The sequence below is a fragment of the Chiroxiphia lanceolata genome, chromosome 2, assembly GCF_009829145.1.
Source record: "Chiroxiphia lanceolata isolate bChiLan1 chromosome 2, bChiLan1.pri, whole genome shotgun sequence".
Lineage (NCBI taxonomy): Eukaryota > Metazoa > Chordata > Aves > Passeriformes > Pipridae > Chiroxiphia > Chiroxiphia lanceolata.
The window spans coordinates 8906598-8927674 of NC_045638.1; the positions used below are offsets into that span (position 1 = coordinate 8906598).

A 21077-nucleotide genomic window follows, 5' to 3' on the forward strand; every position below is an offset into this window, starting at 1 on the left:
AAAAAAACAAACCTGTCTGTCATTCTTTCTCTGGCTTCAGCCTGCACCTACATAAGTAAGAAGTATTCCTACTGTAAAACCAGAGACTACAGTAAGACAAGCAGCTGCACTCCATTTAGTGACTCCTGTATTGTTACCAGTTATTTCATCACTAGAATTACCTTTTTAAAAACAAAACAAACCAAACAAACGAAAAAGAAAAACCACCCCTCACAGAAAAAAACAAAATACAAACCTCACATTCCTATCTATGTCAGGCTGCCACGTGGTGATACATTAATCTGTCCTTCTTGCCATTCCTCTGTTCCTCCAAGGTCACAATTAAAAACTGTAACCTGGCCTCATTCCTTCACCATTAAAAAGAGCCAGAAGCTCAAATGGGGCATTTTTGAGAACGTCAAAAATAAATGCAGTTTCAGAAAAGTGCAAGTTTATACATGAGGTGTGGTCCACATCCAAGCAGAATCAGAAGAATTGTATCAAGACAGAAGACAAGAGTATCAAACAAGACTTGAATTATTTCTAGCTTTTGGAGGAAAGGACAATTAAAAAAAACCATGTACAAAGCACGTATAATAAACCATTCCACCATAAACAGCTTGTGCTATTAAAGTTCTTTCATTTTTCATTAAGTCATGGGGTTTTCAAAGTTGAGATCAGGTGTTTGTGTGCTACTGATACATGTGATACATGCCAACACATACCCCAAACTAACTTGCAATCATCCATGTTGCATTAGCTAATGGCTATGTTTTTGGTATCAAATGAAATATATTGCCCAGATTTCAAGTTCAGAAACAGTTATTGCTATTTTAATATTACTTTCCCAATTAAAGGGAGGAAAAATCAGACAAAAAAAAAAAAGCTTTGTTTGTGATATTGCTATGCACTTTGAGGCAGCCCACTACAGACATAGTGAGCCTCTGAATCAATCTGCACTATGTTTAAAATGAAAGTAATGAAATCACCCTGTCTTTAGTAATAGCACTGACTCAGATCCCTCTCATAAACCAAGATGTGAATGAGTGCGGAGGTTCAATGACTGAAAGCCAGAACCTTCATGATGGCAGCAGGCATAGGAAGGGGAAAGAAGACAGACTGCACTTATTTAGAAAGAGGACTTTCAGCCACGCCATTTCAGGAGAGGCTGAATGCAAAGACTTTTAAAGCAAGATAAATGAAAACCCACAGGTTTTTTTTGTTTTTTTTTTTTGCTTTTACCCAGGAACAAGTCCTTCAGTCTTGAGTCTGGGAGAGAAAGAGCAATTTTCAGAAGGCAGCAAACTCTTTGGAAAACAATTCTACACCATTACCTTCGAGTCAAAGATCCCACTCTTACATGCAAAAGCACAAAATATGTAGAGTGTTTCTAAACATGCCCAAAAGGCCTAACTCTGTTCTGAAAAGTGATGAATTCAACAACATTACCTTCCACAAACTGATTCACAAGTTTTGTTACTGGATGTTTTGCATGCCTGACTCATGTAGGGAAGCAGGTTGTAAGAAGAGTTTCCTTCTCTCACATAAGGGATACACTGCTATCAGAACCATTGAAATCATAAGCTGAATTTTGTCCGGGTACAAGCTTGGAAATGGTCAGACATTGTCCAGGTCACTGTAGATGATCATTACTAGTGGACATCTAATGGTTTTAAAAGCACCTACAAATTCACTGGAAGCTGAAGGATGGGGGCACTGAAGATAAATCCTTTAGAACATTTATTTTCCCTTGTTTCCCTCAAAACCCAACTTTACTCGGAAAAGTTACAATGTCAGAAACACTTGTAGCAATCATGAGCTTTATGCTCACTACATTAGTGAGGATGCTTTTGCAGGCATCAAGTCTTCCACCAAGCCTGAAGCTGAATGATTAGCTGCTCTTACTTCCAAACACAGTCTTTTCCTATTTGAAAACGTGATGTGGCAAACTATCAAAACGTTTTCACTAAGTTAATCAGAAGGAAGCTCATAAGTTCAATTCAGATACAAAAAATATTACATTAATTATTTAGATACTTAAATGAGAATGTGTACTTTCAAAACTCATGTCCCACAAATCATTTTGACGTGTTTCTGCTCCCTTTCACAAGTGAAATGAAATGGCAGGGTCATGATTTAAAGTGATTTCAGGGCAACAGCAAATTCCTGTCAAATCAGAGATTGTCTTAAAAAAAATCTTAAGAAAAGGTTTGATAAAGAGATACTTGTACCTTATCATGGATTATACCATTTAAACAATTCCATTAAAGATTCTCACAATCAGAACCAAAACAAACCCATGCCTGAAAACATTCAGAAAAAAAACAGAAAATCCACAGGAATAATATTTCTAGTCCAAAATGCTGGCAGCTGAAATCTTGAGAGAATTAAATTTGCCAAAATGGCCTCCATTCAGGCTCTGAATCTAGAAAGGCCAAAGCCAGACAAACATACACTAATGAAAGCACAGGGTTTACAAACACACCATGGCACACAGAATTCCTCACACCCGTCTTTCAGGGCACTCCTTACTTACCCCAGCAGCAGCCAGATGACACTTGTGTTTGCACAGGTTACTCATAGTTCTCCACCTTTCTTTGCTGCCATAATTTCCCAGCAGAACAAAATAACAAAGAGGTATACCTTTCTCCCTTGTTTGGTTTCAGTCTTACCTAATAAATCATTATTCTCCAATGCATTAATTCTTATTCTTCTCCTAATTGCATCCTACTCAGCCATATTTTTCTTTCAAAGCTAGACAGGGTCAAGTACAGTCTGGTTAAAAACTTAGCTATAGCTTCACTATTTTTCCCCTCTAAGACTTAACATGGGTAATAACATTGAAGAGAGTCCTAATCTGGATAAAGATGCCAACAGTTAATAGACATTACTAATGTATCATCTAAGTCTATTTAAAATATGTCTATGGAACAAAGGGATAGAAATGCTCCTGGAGAAAAGAACGTACTTGTACTTTTACTCCAGAGAACAACAAGAGTCAAGGAAGCTGGTTTATAGTTGGCAACTGTGACAAAATGTTACAGAAACAACAGCTAGTGTAGAAAAAGCTGTTAGAAGAAGTGACCTCTGCAATGCAACATTTCCCTGCAGGCAGCTATATTGCGTTTTCTTACTGTTAATCCTCAATGTAAAACTCAACCCTGTTTCAAACCTACAGGTTTCAAGAATACTCACTTTTGTCATATTCCAGTCTTCTGGGTTACTTTACACAAGATGGAGATTCCCCATTTCCAATACAAATCTCATGTTCTTGCCTGTCAGTGTTAACACACTTCATAATACAGTTACTGCTATTACTGCACTAATGTCTACAATGAATGGATGCTAATTCCTAGACCATGCCTTTATTTAATCAAATGTATGTCATATTTCTCTTAGCTTTCTGAAGCCACATGTGTGTTTAAGCCCCTGTCATCCTCGGCATCATTAACCTATTTATTTTCTTAAGGCCTTGTATTGCAAGAATGGGAATTTGGCTCCTTGTTTCGTCCATTTTTCTCTTCTCTGACTCATCAGGCACCAGGGATTGGTGCAAAAATTCAGGAAAAGTAATGAGGTTTCAGAAGTGATATCAAGTACATCTCTTCCTGAGACTGACCTTCTCTACACCTCTGCAATGCCCTCAAAAGTGAGGAGGCAAGCTCAGAGTCAAAGCACATACAATTGCTCCAAAAGCCATTAACTGTGTCATGCAGTAACTGCAAATGAAAAATGTCATCTCCAAATGATGAATGGCTTGCTTTCAAACACTACTTCTTCCCAGAAATCTAATAGCAGAATCCTCGGAAACAACATTTCCTTGGTCAAAGATGTTTGTTTCCACAGTATTCAGATAATATCTGCAATTTTACTATCATACATATAAAAACAAACAAACAAACATCTCCTTCAAGCTCCACTGTCCTGTTGAAGCCCTGAAAACACATCAGTGCTGTATACAAGTCCTACATTGTCCCCATCCCTGTAATATATGATGTAAATACTTGGAGTCCTTCACCCTATGAACATGTTTTCCTCCCATCTGCTGATACACTGCTACTTACACCGTTTCCCAGGCTGTACAGGTGAAAGGTGGTTGCCTAATTCAAAAGTTACTGGAGTCCCAGTGGAGAGACAAGAACATGTTCAGCTGCATTCACATCACAAGTCATCCCAACACATAATGCAACCACTGCTAAGAAGCGCCGTCCTCACAGGAAATGGCTGAGATGATAATCTCTCACAAAAAAAGCTGTGACAAATTCACCTGGAACCAAGGCTAAGCAACTGAAAAGAGGACTTTTAAATATAACTTAAATATTCCAGAGATGCACTGAAGTGAAGATGCCTAGCAACTCTATTCAAAATAAATAAAATGCTCATTTAAGGAGCTTCATGTTAATACTCACTTGTGGAATATAGTTCAAACCACAATGGAATTTTGTTTCATTTCTGATATCCATTTCTGTTTCTAAGCAATACAAAAAGCATATCCAGGGAAAAGTTACAATGAAAATAAAAAGGTACAGATTAAAGTAATTGAATTATGTAGAAATTTCAGTGTAGGCAGAGAAATATTTAAAAAAAAAAAAAAAAGAAAAGAAAAAAAAAACCAGACAAATTCAGTTCCCAAGTAATTGATTCTGCTCTGAAGCTGTGCCTCAGTGTATGGAAAACCCCACAGAATGGGGCCACATGATCACAGCAGGGACAGACTAAGATACAACAAAGCCAAGCTGTTTGGAACAGGAGGAAGGCAGAAGGCTTCGTTGGCATGTACTGTATGTGTGTTATGTTCATTGGTATACATTGCATGTATATGTTTATACATTCCTCTTATATAAAGAGTTGAGAAAATGACTCCAAAAGTCCAAAGAAATACACACATAACAGCTTCCTGTACCTCCTACCTTCCAGCCTTGGACCCAAACCCACACTGATCTTCAAGGTCTGCTCTTCCAACTGTGCTCACCTGTTCTGCTTTCCAGGCTCTGGGACAACAAACACTTGAGCGTGCTCATCCCTGGTATGAGGGAAGTTTGATTAGAAGGAAGAGTAAATGTAGGCAAGACAATAGCAATAAAGAACTGGGAAACAAAGTGCTCAGTCATAGCACAATCCTGCACTGCAGATGTGTTCAGCCATCATTCTATCAAACAGATTCCCACCCCACAAGACCAAACATCTTACTAGTAGACAGTAGTTAATCATCAAATATGAAATTCATCCCTCTGGATATGGAGATTTAGAGAGAGCATTATATAACAAGATCATGTTTTGCAGACTGGCAAACGACTAGATAGCTGCACCATCACAACGAAAACTGTTTAATAAGATCCTTTATACCTACTGTCTGTCCACTCTAACCCATACAGCTACAAGACATAATTCACACAGAATTTTGGTTAAATGAGCATTTCTCCCTCCCTAAAGAACTTAAGATTTCACCTGCCTCTCTCATCTCATGGCTAGGCTTCGTGAACGAAGATTTGGGAATTTCACCTACCATGAAATCTATAAAAGTCAAACATGCTAATAAGTATTTCTTGAGTCCTGAAGTCAGCTTAGAAATCAGTTCAAATGTTTAAGCATGCTGATATTGTCTGGAAATCATACCCACACCTCCAACCACGTTCCTCAGACCTTATTCAGATCTATGAACATCAATTCTCATTGCAACTCTCACCTTCCAGAACTTCAGCATAATTGTTTAGATGCAAAACAGAAACATGGAGCAATCTGGATGTAATTGCATTTGGGTAATGACTTATATTAAAGATACACAGGAAAACAGATAGCAAAAAGCTAACCAATGATATCACAGAAACATGGAAATGTTTGGGTTGAAAGGGACCTTAAATTTCATCTAGTTCCAACCCTCCAGCCATTAGCACTGTCTACTAGACCAGGTTGCTCAGAGCCACATCCAGCCTGGCCTCTGACACTTCCAGGAATGGGGTATTCGTGATTTCTCTGTCAACCTGTTGCAGTGCCTCACCAAACTTACAGTGAAGAATTTCTTTCTAATATTGAATCTAAATAGACCCTCTTTCAGCTTAAAGCCACTACCCCTCACCCTACCAGTACACGCCCCTATCAAAAGTCCCTCTCCAGGTTTCTTGTAACCCAGTTTAGGTACTGGAAAGGGTTCTAAGGTCTCCGTGGAGCTTTCTATCCTCCAGGTTGAACAACCTCAGCTCTCTCAGCCTGTCTTCATAGAAGAGGTGTCCAGCCTTCTGATCAACTTTAGAGGCTCCCCTGAATTCACTCCAGCAGGTACATATCCTTCTTATGTTTGGGGACTCCAGAACTGGACACAGCACTTCTGGTGTGGTCTCACCAGAGTGGAGCAGAGGTTCACAATCATCTCCCTCGACCTGCTGCCCACGGTGCTTTTGATGCAGCCCAGGACATAGTTGGCTTTCTAGGCTGCCAGGGTACATTGCCAGGTCATGTTGAGCTTTTCATCGACCAATACCCCCAAGTCCTTTTCTTCAGGGCCGCTCTCAATATTATAAAGCCCTTTTACATCAAGAAAATTAGGGGACTGAAGGAAAGAGAGAATACAGGAGAGTATGTGCTCAGAGATGATGAGGTTTTCCTGATTATATGCCTAATCAAGGCAATAAGGGTTCATTATGATCACCAGTTCTGGCCTCCCTGCATATAGCCCATAAGATTTCCCCATACTAAGTCCTGTTAAAAATAAATCTGCCTTTAGAAAAAACATCCCTGGTTTAAAGTCTTTTTAATGATGAAAAACCTTTAAGAACTTATTAGTCCAATGAGTGCTTTTATTTTAAAAAACTGCACACTCTGACTAGTCTCAGGATGTTTAACTTCAAATTTCCAACAGTGGCTGTTGTTAACCCTTTTCTTTCTTGAGTAAAGAGGTCATTCCTCACCTCAGCATCTTTAGGCAATGATCCAACCACTTCTTTCTTTTAGATCCACTCAAGAAAAGGTGCCTTTACAGCAAGAAGCTTTTAAATGTTTAATGGGCGGCATCTGGAGCAGAAATCTCTCAGCTGAAGTGCATAGAGCAAAACAGTAATACTTGTGCACTTCACAGGTAATTGTCCCACTTGCTCCTCTATCTTCTCACATTCGCTTAAAGGGCTATTTCTCTGACTGATACTCCCCTCCCCTCCTCCCACAAGGCTTTCCGAAAATCACTAACTCTGGGTGTGCAGAATCACCAGCTTAGGCTATGACTCCACATTTGGTATGCTGAAGTGAGTGTTGGTTAGCTGCACTCAGTAGGTATCAAGTATCCAAAACTACTTTATGTAAGTGGTTCTCATCCTCTATCATTTACTCATTTCTTTGTAGAGTCACGCAATAAAATTGAAGTTATACGTTATTGTATTTAAGAATAAGTAGACTATATTTTTAAAAGCAAAAAGGTGGAAGAAAAATTTAGGCAGCATACGACAAGAGCTGATCTTCACCTGAGCGCCACAGAGCCGCTCACCTGCTCAGTGATGACGGGGACAACTGAGCGCCTTCGCATCCCTCCCACGGCACAACCACCACAGGCGGCATCACTGGCGGGCAAGATCCACCACCTTCGATTTTCATAGTAACGCACGGTAGAAAGCATTAAAAAATAAACCCCAACCCAATATACAAGCACACCCCCACCCCCCGTCAGGTTATTAACGCCAGAAGCACCCCGTCTCCGTGTGGGAAGTTGGGGCCAGCGCAGCCCTCTCTCCCCGCTCCCGGCAGGGCGCCCGCGGGAGGCTCTCCACCAGGACGGGTCCTTCTCTCGGCGAAAAGAAAAGAAGAAATAAAAAAGAACACAACCAGAACAAACCCCCAAATCAGTTGCTGTTAGGAACGATGGACTCACCAGGAACCTCGGCAGGAGACGAAGAGCACGTACCAGCAGCAGCATCCCCGCCGCCGCCAAGGGCTGCCAATGCCAACTCCGCAGCCCAGTGGAGCTGGGAGGTTGAAGTCCCGCTCCCGGCGCCGCGGGCTCGGCTCCTGGCTCGGGCAGGGAACACACACACCGCACCGAGCCCGCACAGACACTCGCCCGGGGCACGGGCAGGGTCGCAGTGACGCCCGCAGGTGCAGCCCTGTGACAGCCAACCTCGCCTCCTCCCGCAGCCCAGCGCTCCCGCTGCGCCCGGGAAGGGCTGGAGACACCCGGGTGTGGCTCCCGCCCGGGTGCGGCTCCCACCCGGCCGTCCCCGTCGGGAGGGGACCCGCGTTCCCCCCCGAACCTCTCCTGCTGCTGGGTGAGCCCTGCCGAGCTCCTGCTGCGCCCCACCCGCCGCCCCGCAGCGCCTCTCGCCGGCGGGAATCGTGCTGGGATACGGGGCGGGAGCTGGGAATGCCGCCGTCCCGACCTGCGGAGAGTGGGGCGGAGCAGCCGGCGGAGCGGGGCCGGGCGGGAGCGTCTCCGCAGCGGCCCCGCTTCCCCTTTTCCCCTCTCCTCCTTTTTCCCTCTCCTCCTTCTCCCGCTCCCCCTTCGCTCCCAGCGTGCGGGGCTGCCGCCCCGGGTACCACCGCCGCCCCATGCCGGGGAGCCGGAGGGACCCAGTCGCCCGTGCAGGCCTCCCCTTCCTTCCGACGGGGCTGGGAAGGGTGCACATCCCGTTAATATTATCTCCTCGTTTTCAGTGGTGTTTTAGTAGCGGGGAGCTGTCAGTTCAAGGCGCGATTCAGTGATTTTTTTCAGGATCGGTTGGAAAGGGAAAAGGTGTTTACTTTACAGGTTTAATGGTTTTTCATCCATTAGTAAATAGTAGCTGAATATGTTTTGTGCACTGGGTGAGAGAAGCATCCAAAAAATAAAACAGTATTTAAGAGTATAATAAAAGGCACTTGTCAGAGCTGTCCTCCTTACACCTGTGTACAACACTTCTGAAGCTTTATGGCTATCACTTTCAATGGTTCAAGGGAGCTGGATTTGTCAAACAGGTACAAGCATTACAAAATATTCAAAATTTCAAAACTAACGAAGCAAAAAAACAGCATCTCGATTCATCCAGATGAATTGAACGATTCATTCACCCTCATAAGCACCCTCAGGTATCTGAAGAGCTCACATAGCAGGCATCCAAGACAGATAAGGAAACTAATTTAGCACCCGTGCATTTCCTAACATGCTAAAATACTATTTTGAAACTGCTGCAATGAACAGAGGCAGGCCACATGAAAATACTTAAGAGATTTTCTTTCTCACAGCTGTGAAATTTTGTCACTTTCAAGAAATTCCGATGCATACAACCAAAATCTACTGCTCAGATTCCACATATGAAATCTCAGCATAAAATTTACAGTTTATGCACAATAGAAATGTAACATTACTTGTTACCTTCAAATTCCTAGTGCTGCTTTTAAATAACTGCAGTGCTTGTGTTATTCCAAATGATATGTGTGTTGGGAATTTTATTCTTTGGAGGTAAAATGTTTACTTGGCAAGTACATAAATACAACTCCTTTGAAGGATTTTGCTACATGTTATACTTACAATATCTGTGACTCACAAGTGCTCTGACTTGTTCAGGAAAAGCTGTTGAAGGAATTTGCTCTAAATTAAATGCCTAGGTATGTCGTTTGCCTGCAATTACCAGAAGAATGCATTTCTCTCTATAACAGTGTGAATCATTATCAACAGAGCTACATAAGTGAATATATTCCATAATACATTATTTAATTTTAAGTACTAAAACATCAGCTTCAGATTTATGTGGGGTTTTTTACAGTTTCATCTTACAAATGCTGTTGGGGGGGGGCTTATGAAAAGAAGATGGCTAATAGCCATTTGCATAGCAGCTCAAGAGCTTAGGTACAGCATTACCAGCCAGATGCCCAAGTACAAGGAGAATTTCTGAGAAACATCACAGACCGTTTCTGTCAGGACAGAAAGCAGCTGCTCTTAGAGACTGAAGGCCCCATATTATTTTGATAGCACAGTCCATACAAGCCCGTACTTATTAAGCACCCATAACAGACCACATGAATCAAGGGCTTTGTAAATCAGGATTACAGAAATCTGTGGCCTATTTAGAACAAAGGTAAAGTGTTCTTGCTGTTATTTCTTTGTTGACTTCAATCTGCATCAGTAACTCTTGCATCACTGCAAAGAGTTAGCTAAATATGGTCCCAGACTGCGGCTTTGTTGGGAATTAATTCCAGTACTTGTGGCCCTTTTCCAGAGTGCTATGACAACCCTCTTGTCCTCTGGAACATCAGCTGTGCAATCAGTTTTCTTTTCTGAATGCAGAACTGCTAACTCCATTCACCAGAAATCAAGGAACAAACATTTATTGATGTCCTGGTTCCCACAGCCACAACTTCTTCCAAACAGGAAGAACTTGTGCAAATCACAGAGTTTATGTCAATAACATTAATGAACAAAACCTAGTTTGCTTTCATTTCAGGTAGCATTAGAGTACTCTGCAGGCTTTTGTTTCTCCTCACCTTGATCTAATCTACCAGCAAATACCAGAAAACCAGGCCATCGATGCAGTTTTCTAAACTAAAAGGTTTTGGATAAGAAATCATGTGGCATGAAACAGAAAAGAGATTTTTAATAAACATCCGTAGCTGTTAACAGTGAGAGCTGCTGTGGGATAAGTATTTACATTTCTCTCCTGAAAAGCACAGGTGCTAGGAGCAGAGTTTGAGAATAAAATTTAAAAAAAAAAAAAAAAAAAAAAAAAAAAAAAAGATAAGCTTTTTTCAGGAAGCTGAGATATGCAAGTTCTCATTGTCCAGTTGAACACTCCCTGGTCTTTTTTCCAAAAGTGTAATTGCAGCCATCATGGAGAGAGAGGAGCCTTTTGCCAGCTCTTAGTGCTCAAGGTTTTGAGCTATCTCTTCGTGGAGGTATTCATAAAAAAACCCAGAGAGTTCAGTATTACCTTCTTTGGGTCAAAAAGTTATAGAAGCTACTTCAATACGGGTGTCCTATTTCTGTGTATTTTTTTTCAGTGGTTTGATATCTTGTATGTTCTGCATTTTAAATTAAGAACTTTTTGGCATTTCTGCAAAAAGGCTCCCTGTTAAAAATTTAATGTGGATTGTGCTACTAATGTGCTTCTCTCCACTTCCAACCAACAGGGGAAAACCCTCAAATTTATCTTCTGAAAAATGCCTGCTTTGATGCACTGATGAATAAAAGGGGAAATCAACATTTCAAGAAGAAATATAGTAACTGCTGCCAAGGCAATAACACCACATTTCTTTAAACCATTCACCAGTTCACCCAGAGTTCCTTCTTGAAAGAAGTTGGATTTATTTAATCAATGTTATTATGCCTTTTATTATTTTATTTAAGGACACATTTAATTTCATTTGAGACTGTTCCTTCACAATTCCTGCTTGATGAGTGTGTGACATATGGGGTTTGTTGGAATTTGACAGAGCCCTGACAACTTTTTTTTTCAGTGTACTGAAAAACATACACTGTGCATCATACATATATACAACCTTCTTTTCCTGAAAAAAGTTCAAGAGATCAATGCAACCAAGAAGCCATGGGATCCAGACCCACCTGCTTTTCTTAGGATTTGGATTTTGTGTTTGTAACAATGGCACTGGGCTGCAAGTCAGGGGCTCTTATCCCTGAGTGTACTTGCCCCGTTGTTTTTACTTATGTGACATGAAGAGGTTTTCTTATTACAAAGCCAAGAAGTTTATCTCTGAGAAAAGAGTGATATTTTTCAAGCTTCATTCCAGTTATTCACTGTCATCTCAGCCTTCTCTTCTCTGTAGTAAATGAGCATTGTCAAAACCAGGACGCAGAAAATGATCTACAAGAAGAATGAAGCCTTCTCTTGTTCAACAGGGCATTTCTTTAAAAAGGCTTTTCTTGATGTTAGTTACTACGTGAACAGAAAAATTACACATCACAGGCTTAGAAATGAAAAAGGGGGAACCAGTGTCATTAGCTGTTCTAAGACAAGGCCATTTCTGTTTCAGCCACTGTAAAGATTTAGAAAAGCAGGTATTTACAAAAAGCTTTTCAGAGTAATTACAGCATCTCCTGTTCTTTTTAAAGGAGAAGTTGAAAGCGGACTCAGAGATATATCAAATGCAGCAAGACATTTGTTCTCCTCTTTCTCACATCCTAAAAATGAGGAATCTGTTTATTTTCTACTGCTTTTCTTAAGTACATTTAAAAGAAAAAAAAATAAGACAATGCACTAATTGGTGCCTCACTGTGTTATGTTAAGTCAATATTTAAATTACTGCATAGAATGAACTCAGGTAGGTTAAGGGAATGCTCTTACAGACCCCATTACTGTGTGTGCTATTTATTTAGACAATTGTTTTGGTGTCAGCTATGCCATTCTTTGCACAAGCAAGAACCATGCAAAATGAGTCAAAGCTGCAGAATGAAATGCTGCATAAAGAAGTGTTCAGTTAACATCCAGGTGCCTGGTGTTCCACATTGAAAATTATTTCTCAAAGTAGCACTGGAGGAACCATTGAAATAACTTGAACATTTATGATGCACCTGCAAAGCATAAACTGCAACTCACACATATAACTTCATCCTGAATATACCAAGGTACTTTTTAGAATTACAATTTTACTTCAAAATAGCTAGGTACAATTCTATCAGCTAGCAAATTAATCTGTAAAATAATTGTATTTTTTCACAAATGTTTTATTGCAAATGATTTTAATGACCTCTACAAAATTCAGAAATGTTTAATGAAACCAGTTGATTTCCTATACACAAAATTTGTAAGGTTCATCAAGAGAATATTTTAAATCACCTAAATGTTAGTTATCTTCTAACTAATTGTTAATTGATAAGATTTAAGACTTTAAAGAAGATGCAGAGGAAAAAACTCCAACACTCCTAAAATTCCACACAGTAGAGAATGAACAGCAACACTCTTCTCCTAGCTCTTTCATTATTTTTTCTTACACTTAACCTCAACATTTTTGCTAGACCTGTGAATAGTTGTGCCATTTCTTCTTAAAAACCTCCCTAAAACTCTGCAAGTGACTTCAGTCACTTTGGCTGAAAATGCATATATAGACCCTTAGAGCCTGTCAATAATACATGGCTTGCAAAAATTTCTAGGGTTTCAGGCAAAACTCCTCCTCTGTTTGCTGCCACTGAGCTGCTCTAAGGTCAAGAGATTTCACCAGTCTTTGCAATATTCTGATTCACTGAAACACTTCAGTATACACCAACCAGAAAATAAAGCTATAAAACTATAGGGTTCATCATGCACTGGATTAACAAAACATACCAACTTGTTGAAACTTGGTCTACACAGCTATTCTGCTCCATGCAAAGACCTTGTTAACACCAACACCAAATATTTAAAGCAGGCTTTATACATCAGTGTTTTCCATTCTGGTCAGAAACTGAAAGGACACTTTAGCTCAAGCAAATTGGTTCAACTTGTCTTTGGCAAAACTGCCTCAGAAGTGAGAAGCTGCGTTCTGCATCTGAAACAGGGTTTGGAAAAGTAACTAAGGTGGCAGACATATCTTCACAGCAAAAAAATACTTCCATTTATTTCACAAAAGTCACTAACTTCAGTTTCTTTCATTTGCACTATGTTTTGCTCAATGCACTTGCTTGCAGCTGTAGCTTTACAAGGTGATTTTTGCTAAGAGAAAAATTGTTGACTTAGATGGGGCTCTGAACAACCTGATCTAGCTGAAGGTGTCCCTGCCTATGGGGGTGATGGTCTCCAAGGTCCCCTTCCAACCCAAATTAATCTACAATTCTATGATCATGAAGGAAGTGCTTCTTCAACATGGTTTAAGTGACTTATAAACACAGCCCACCGTGTTCCCTTGAACACTTGTTGTTGCTTGACCCCGGCTGGACACCTGGTACCCACCAAAGTCTCTCTGTCACTGCTCTCCTCAGCTGGACAGGGGAGAGAAAATATCATGAAAGGCTCATGGGTAAAGATGAGGACAGGGGGAGATCATTCAGCAGTTACTATCACAGGACAAACAGATTTACTGAGGGAAATTAGTTTAATTTATTAGCAATAAGATCAGAGTATGATAATGAAAAATAAAACCAAATCTTTAAACTCCCTTCTTCCCAGACTTAACTCCAGTCCAAATTTCTCTATCTCCTCCCTTCACCAGAGGCACAGGGTACGGAATGGGGGCTGTGGTCTGTTCATTGCAGATTGTCTCTACCACTTCTTCCTCCTTGCAGGGAGGACTCCTCACACTCTTCCTCTGCTCAAGTGTGGGGCCCCTCCCACAGAAGACAGTCCTCCATGAACTTCTCCAATGTGAGTCCTTCCCACAGGTTACAGTTCTTCATGAACTGCTGTAGCATGGGTTCCCATGGGGTCACGAATTCTGCCAGAAAACCTGCTCCAATGTGGGCTTTCCATGGGGTCAAAGCCTTCTTTTGGTATTCACCTGCTCTGCCATGGGGTCCTCCACAGGCTGCAGATGGATCTCTGCTCCTTCATGGACCTCCATGGGCTGCAGGGGCACAGCTGCCTCACCATGGTCTGCACCATGGGCAGGGGAATCTCTTCTCTGGTGCCTGGAGCATCTTCTGCCCCTCCTGCTCCACTGACCTTGGTGTCTGCAGGTCTGCTGCTCTCACATATTCTCTCTTGTCTGGCTGCAATTTGGTTCTGCACAATAACTTCTTTCCCTTCTCAAATCTGTTATTCCAGAGGCACTACCACCATCCCTGACAGACTCAGTCTTGGCCAGCTGCAGGTCTGTCCTGGAGCCAGCTGGCACCGGCTCTGTCAGACATGGGGAAAGCTTCTGGCGGCTTCTCACAGAAGCCACCCCTGTAATCCCTCTCCCCACCCCTGCTACCAAAACCTTGCCATGCAAACACAGTACAACACTACAGAAAGAACTATCTTTCTATAGGAACTTTTCTATGCAGACATACAGTTTTGTCTTTGTAGAAAGCATGTTTTCCAAAGTAAGCTCTGCTCTTTAGAGATTTTAGGGCACTCTGTGAGTTGACACAGGCAGGCAGCTGTGATGTCCACAAACTCACAGTCAGAATGTAGAGAGTAATTTATTTCCACTACCTTGCTAACCACAGGATCCCCGAAGCAACACCCTGGCAGAGGCACACAAGAGAAAACTCAGGTACCATTAAAATCTGTCCATGCTAGAGGATCACTGGCCTGCTGTTCACATGGGCTTATCAAGAGTTATTCCCAGCTGCCAGGTCATTTACCAGATTTATAGTTTCTCATCAGTCTTCCACTTTTTAACCCATTCCTCCCAACAGAAACAATCACATCTCTGCTACCTGTCCCTCTCTTAGCTCACTAAGACAACTGCTAGTCCTGATATTTCTAGTTCAGACAAGCCCATTAGCCAAAAAAATTATTTCTTTTCATACTTTTCTGTGGTCTGTTGAACAATAATTTAGACAAGGGTTTTTATTGTTTTAGACAGAATGACAAAAAGGGATGTCTCTTCCCTTTTAGCTGGAATAAGTGCTCATTGCCTTAAAGCAACACTGACTGGCAAGAGTCATTAAGATTTCTTGCTGCCTAACAGCAATTCACAGCACAGCTATAGATAAAAAAAAAAAAATACTATGCAAAAAGATCATTTAAAGAAATTATTTTTATACCTGAGGGAAATGAGCTCATGTTTGGCTAAAAGGCTACATTTGTCTAATACTTTGCAGCCACCAAAAGGTGAAACCCTCTATTCAGTACCTTTTGCTGCATTCTTCAATGATGTTCTTCCTGGTTCAGCTGTCTGTGTGATCTCTTAGCCAGCCAGTGCAGAAAACTAGCAGAAAGTTACTCAGTTTTTGTTGCTGATGATTTAGTGAGACATCCTCGGGATCAGGAGTCAGTGGAGAACTGGAGCCTCTGCCAGGGAAGGCAGGGCTGTGCTGCTGAAGTAGGAAATTGAGGGGAGAGGGGCTGGACCCCTTCATCTGTTGGCACTGAGCCTTCAGCTCAGCTGTCTTCTGATGTTTGCCCCACCTTAAAAATAACACGTGTTTGTGTTTTTTCTGAACTGCAAGAAAAAACCAAGATCACTGAAATGTAAGTGCCTCCATGGAATGTTCTTGCCAGTGTTTAATTCAACATCTAATGGTATGGCATTTTATATCAGCTGTATTATGAGCAATGTTAGGAATACTTTGGAGTCCTACAGTGGTTATTTTCGCCTCTGTAAAGCAAGTAATAGATTAAAAGATAAGTGCTCTGGTCATGGCAAAGAACCACATGTTTTATTTAAATTTCATGCAATTAAAGTCTTGCATTCCAGAAAGGGATAACAGTATGCTTGCTTTTAATAGCTGATACTGCAGCATTTCTAAATTATAAAAGACTAAGACAGTTTTATGGACAGCACACAATAAAAAAAATTCAAAGGCTAGATGTTTTGAAACAAATACTTTTTAAAACAGTTCTTATTTTCACTTAAATGTTTATACATCATAAAATCTGTCATCTTCAAACACGCATATTGTAGGAGTATTTGGACACAAGTCTTACAACACTGTTATGGTGACTGCTTGAATAACATTTAAAACACTGTGCTCTGTACATTTTAACATATTATTTAATGTCATTTAACAGAAGCAAATGAAGGGTTATGAACATGTGAACAGGCAGTCTTGGTACACTTTGATGTTTGCACAATAAGGTCACTGAAGGTTATTTTCTTTACCACACATGACTGTTTTCAGAAATCTTGACAAATAAAACAGTTTTCTCAGAAATCGTTCAAATTTGTGATCTTTCATAGCCATATGAATAGCCACAATAAGACAATGTATTTTTGGTTCTCTGACTTCAGAGGTTATCCATGTACCTAAGTAAACCAAACAGTAACTGAGAATTCAATATAGAGATCACACATTGTTCCTGAGCCATCTGTGGTGTATTTTGATTTGCAGGAGGAAGTTTCCATACATTTTCAATACATTCAATACATTTTAAATAAATAGATCTGGATCCATTTTAAATAGAAACCAGCCAATTTCTGGTTAAAAAAATGTGTAAACTCATGGAATTTTTTTGCTTTAAGGTATTTATTTTTAAATTTTGATCCCTAGCAACTCCCACTAAATTGCCTTGCACACTGTTTTGCTAATGGCTTTGGAAAAGTAAAATATATTCTATAATGCTTGTTTGGTCTACTTGGGAAATAAGGTCTTTTCCACTCAGGCACACAAATCCCAAGTTAGGGCTATAATAGGTCTAAAAGATGTTAACACATAATAATGCTTTATCATAGATGTACAAAGTCAGTAATACATTCTAAATACAGTGTCCCTTGCCTTTGACTGGTTAGATCTATTCTCATTTCTTTATCTTACTGGAACAAAGGCATCACTTTCAGAAGAAAAACAAGCCATAGTATAGAGAACGCCTAGTCATATCATATGTGCTAGGTCTATTCTTCAGCATTCTGCTCCTGAGCTGTTCCTGCTGTTCCTGTTCTGAATTCAGCAAAATAAAGAGAAAAACAACTGAAGTGGAGCAAATGATAAACAGCTCTTGCATCTTCCTTTTGTGCTTTAAGAAAGCTGATATTCAAAGACCTTCAAAGAATAGCTGTCATCCTTCTTGCCCATTTGTGCCTCTAATTGCCGAGTATTACTGAATAAAACGATGCTGGCAGTTATTCTATAACACTTACAGAGCACAGCCAGCGGCTCGGAGAAACGTGCTGCTCTCAGATGTGATGTACAGGGGGAGCTGTAATCTGTTGGTTGGTAGTAGGTGTGTGTGTGCTGGGCTAAGCCCGGCCGGCTGCCAGACCATCACCCGGCTGCTCCAGCACTCCCTCTCCTCAAGGCAGGGGTAGAAAATAGGATGGAAAAGCCCATGAGTTAAGATAAAGGCACTCACCAACTACTGTCATGGACAAAACAGACTCGGCTTAGGGAAAATTAATGTACTGTCAGTTAAAAATAGAGTAAGATGATGAGAAATAAGGACAAAGCTAAAATGACTTTCCCTCCAATCCTCTCTTCTTCCCAGGCTCAGCTGCACTGCTTTGCTCGTGACTCTTCTACCTGCTCTCCACTGAGCATTGTAGGCAGATGAGAAACAGGGGCTACAGTCAGCTCATATCAGCTCCTCTCTGCTGCTCCTTCCTTCTCTCTCTGTTCCCCAGCTCCAGCACAGGGTCCCTCCCATGGGATACAGTCTTTCACAAACTTCTCCAACATGGGTCCTTCTCACAGGCTGCAGTTCTTCAAGAACTGCTCCGGCATGGGTCCTTTTCCAGAGGGTACAGTCCTTTGAGAGCAGATTGCTCCAGTGTAGACTCCTCTCCATGGGCCACAGCTCTTGCCAGGAGTCTGCTTCTGTTTGAACTCTCCATGGGCTGCACCTTCTTTCAGAGTGTATCCACATGCTCTGGAATGGGGTCCTCCACGGGCTGCAGGTGGATATCTGCTCTGGCATGGTCCTGCATAGGTTAAAGTGGAACAAACTATGTCACCATGGTCTTCTCCATGTACTGCAGGGGAATCTCTACTTCAGGAGTTCCAGCACCTCCTCCCCCTCCTTCTTCACTGATTTTCATGTCTGCAGGGCTGTTGCTCTTGCACTTTTCTCTCACTCCTCCCTCTCACTGGTGTTGTACAGTGTTTTTCACCTTTTCTTAAACATGTTCGCACAGAGACACCAGCGTGGCCCAGCCTTGGGCAGTGGCAGATTCATTTTCAAGCAAGCTGGGACCAGCTGTGCCTGGCATGGAGGCAGCTCCTGATGTCTTCCCACAGAGGTCACCCCTCAGCCCTGCAGCCACTGCAAGCACATTACCATGTCAAACTCAGTACAGAAGGTTTGTGCCGTTATTTGGAACTCTGTGCCAGCACAGAAGGAAACAAAATGGGAAGGCAGATCCCTGTGCTAAGCCATAAGTGTTGTTCTCTCTCTAGGTAGGAGTTTGCCTATTTCCTAAGAGAAGCAGAGGAAACTGTTTCAAGGACCATCACTGATATCTTTAATGAGCCTAAAAGCCCTTATCTCTTTGTTTGAGGCCAACATTTATGTTTAAAAACTGGAAAGATTAATTAGTTATGTCACTAATTTTTCTTCTGTTTGGCGCCAAGGAAAATATTGAAGAGTTTGATCCCAGAGAGCTCTTCTTCATATCCTCTCCCCCTACTCTTTTTTTTTTTTTTTCTCCTCAGCTTTAATTTTGGAGAAGCTAGAAGTTTTTATGAAGATGAACATTCTGAAAGCATCCTTAAGGGCAGGTAACAGCTTCTCCTGAAGCATTTCATTGCACTAATTAATTACTGCCATGCACAGCAACATTCAGTTCTTTGGACAATCTCATTCTACATTTTGTTACTGTCTTGTCCTACCTTCATCAAACATTTTTGCTTCTTTATTGCCATTTATGCTTGTTGGTGACAGTTGAGTCTCCAGCACTGGACCAGTGCAAGTGGTTTTCATCATGGCTTGTATTGCCCTCTCATGAAAGCCACAATAAATATATTGCCCTCAGTGAGCAGGTGACCAGTTCCCACAAATGGCATTTCATTTGAATTTCTGCCAAAAACTGTAAGATTTGAAATGCCAGCATTTTCCAATGAAGGAGAAATTTAAAATGTCGATCGGCTTTTATCCCAAGTGTTTGCTACATATTGTACATCTCAATATGTTGGCACAGTTGCCTGGGCACAAGGCAACAAGGCCAGTCCTCATTATTCTGTCAGCTTCATGTTAAAGTGAGTTCCAAAGCCTAGGAAGTGAAGGAGGCAGAGCTCTGCTCCCCTTCCAGCTCAGGGGTTTCTGTTTGAGTAGCCATGCTTCTGATTTACTGTGTTAGAACCAAGGATTTTTTTAAACAATTGTTGAGTGGCCATTCAGCTCTTCCAAGAAGTTCTAGCAAGTCACTGCAGTTGACACTAAAACAGCACTCAGAAAGAAAGAAAAAAAGAAGAATCAGAAACGCAACTAATTAAAATTTCTGCTGGGGTTGAGCATCCCTGGTCTGGCCAGCACAAAAGCTGCCATACTGATTAGCCCAAGAGTCCATTTGATCCACCCTTCTGACCTCTGTGGTACTGAGCAGTGAGTGTGTAGGAAGAGAGCAAGAACAGGAGCAGCACATGCTGATCCTTCCTCCAGCATCCAGCCACATGTAGCTTAGGAACCAATCAAGAAAAAATTAATACCAGAATTCTACTGATTTTGTATTCCACAGCTTAAAGTAGATGTGAAGGTTTAAAATGTTTACAACAATTTAAAGGAAAAAATCAAGACAGGAGGCAGACTATTTTAGCTGCATTAGCATTCACATTTTTTGCTGGCTGTGCTCAGGCAGCGTAGGATCTACACAGCCTGCACAGGCTGCCACCTCCCCAGTACGACAAATCCTCCTCAAATATTTGCTTCTTAATCAACAAGTGATTTGAACTGCACTGTTTGTTCTCTTTCTTGTTAAGAGCTCCTGTTCTGCATTTGAAAGATGAAAGCCTACAGCTCTTTCACATTTAGGGTTGTATTTCTGAGCCATCTTTTTCAGCACTTTTCCCATTTCCTATTACAGTTCTCAGAGCTAATTATACAGCCAACCCCTTTGCATTTCCCAGGTTACAATTTGCAGTAGAGTAAAAACGAATTCAGCAATGTTATCAGGTAACTCCCGCTGAAAAGAAGTGTACTCTCTCCTTGTTACAATTTAGCACTGCTTTTGTGAAATCTGTAATAGCATTAGTCATTCTCAGAGGAAAAAAGGGAAAAATAATGGTGATTTTGGTTGTTGAGATTAGACAAAAAGTGAATCTGCTAGGAAGGAAAGGAGAATAACCACTCAATAGTTGTGAAAGTAGTTGTACTTTCATTAATTGAAAAAATCTATGTCTAAAACTATCTCAAAAGATTATTTAATATCTCCTCCTCCTCACTAAAGGCTAGCTAGATGCCTGGCAGATATTATTTAATGTTATTGATCCAGCGAAGGTGATTCCAAAGGTCTGCTTCAGTGCTTTATTATTCTTATACTTGGATTTTTTTCCCCTAATATTTAATATAAATTTCACTGAGTTCAAATAAGAGCATTATTTTATCTCCTACCTGTCATCATGCCTTGGGCCATTAATCACCTTTTCCAGTAAATCACTATGCAGTCAGAGACATCTACAAGAAAATCTGAGCAAGGGT

General features: G+C 41.1%; 1 protein-coding gene across 6 annotated transcripts in view; it reads right to left on the minus strand.

The window, feature by feature from the left end:
- Positions 1 to 8236, minus strand: part of SYTL5 (synaptotagmin like 5) — a 95786-nt gene extending 87550 nt beyond the window's left edge. For 5 of the 6 annotated variants that reach the window (XM_032679988.1, XM_032679987.1, XM_032679984.1 and 2 more), the window contains exon 1: positions 7835 to 8236. The gene's annotated coding sequence lies outside the window, so the exon portion shown is untranslated. Of the gene's footprint in view, positions 1 to 4951; positions 5005 to 7834 lie in introns of those variants that run through there. The other variant, XM_032679983.1, reaches the window with a different exon arrangement.
- Positions 8237 to 21077: the final 12841 nt, after the last annotated feature.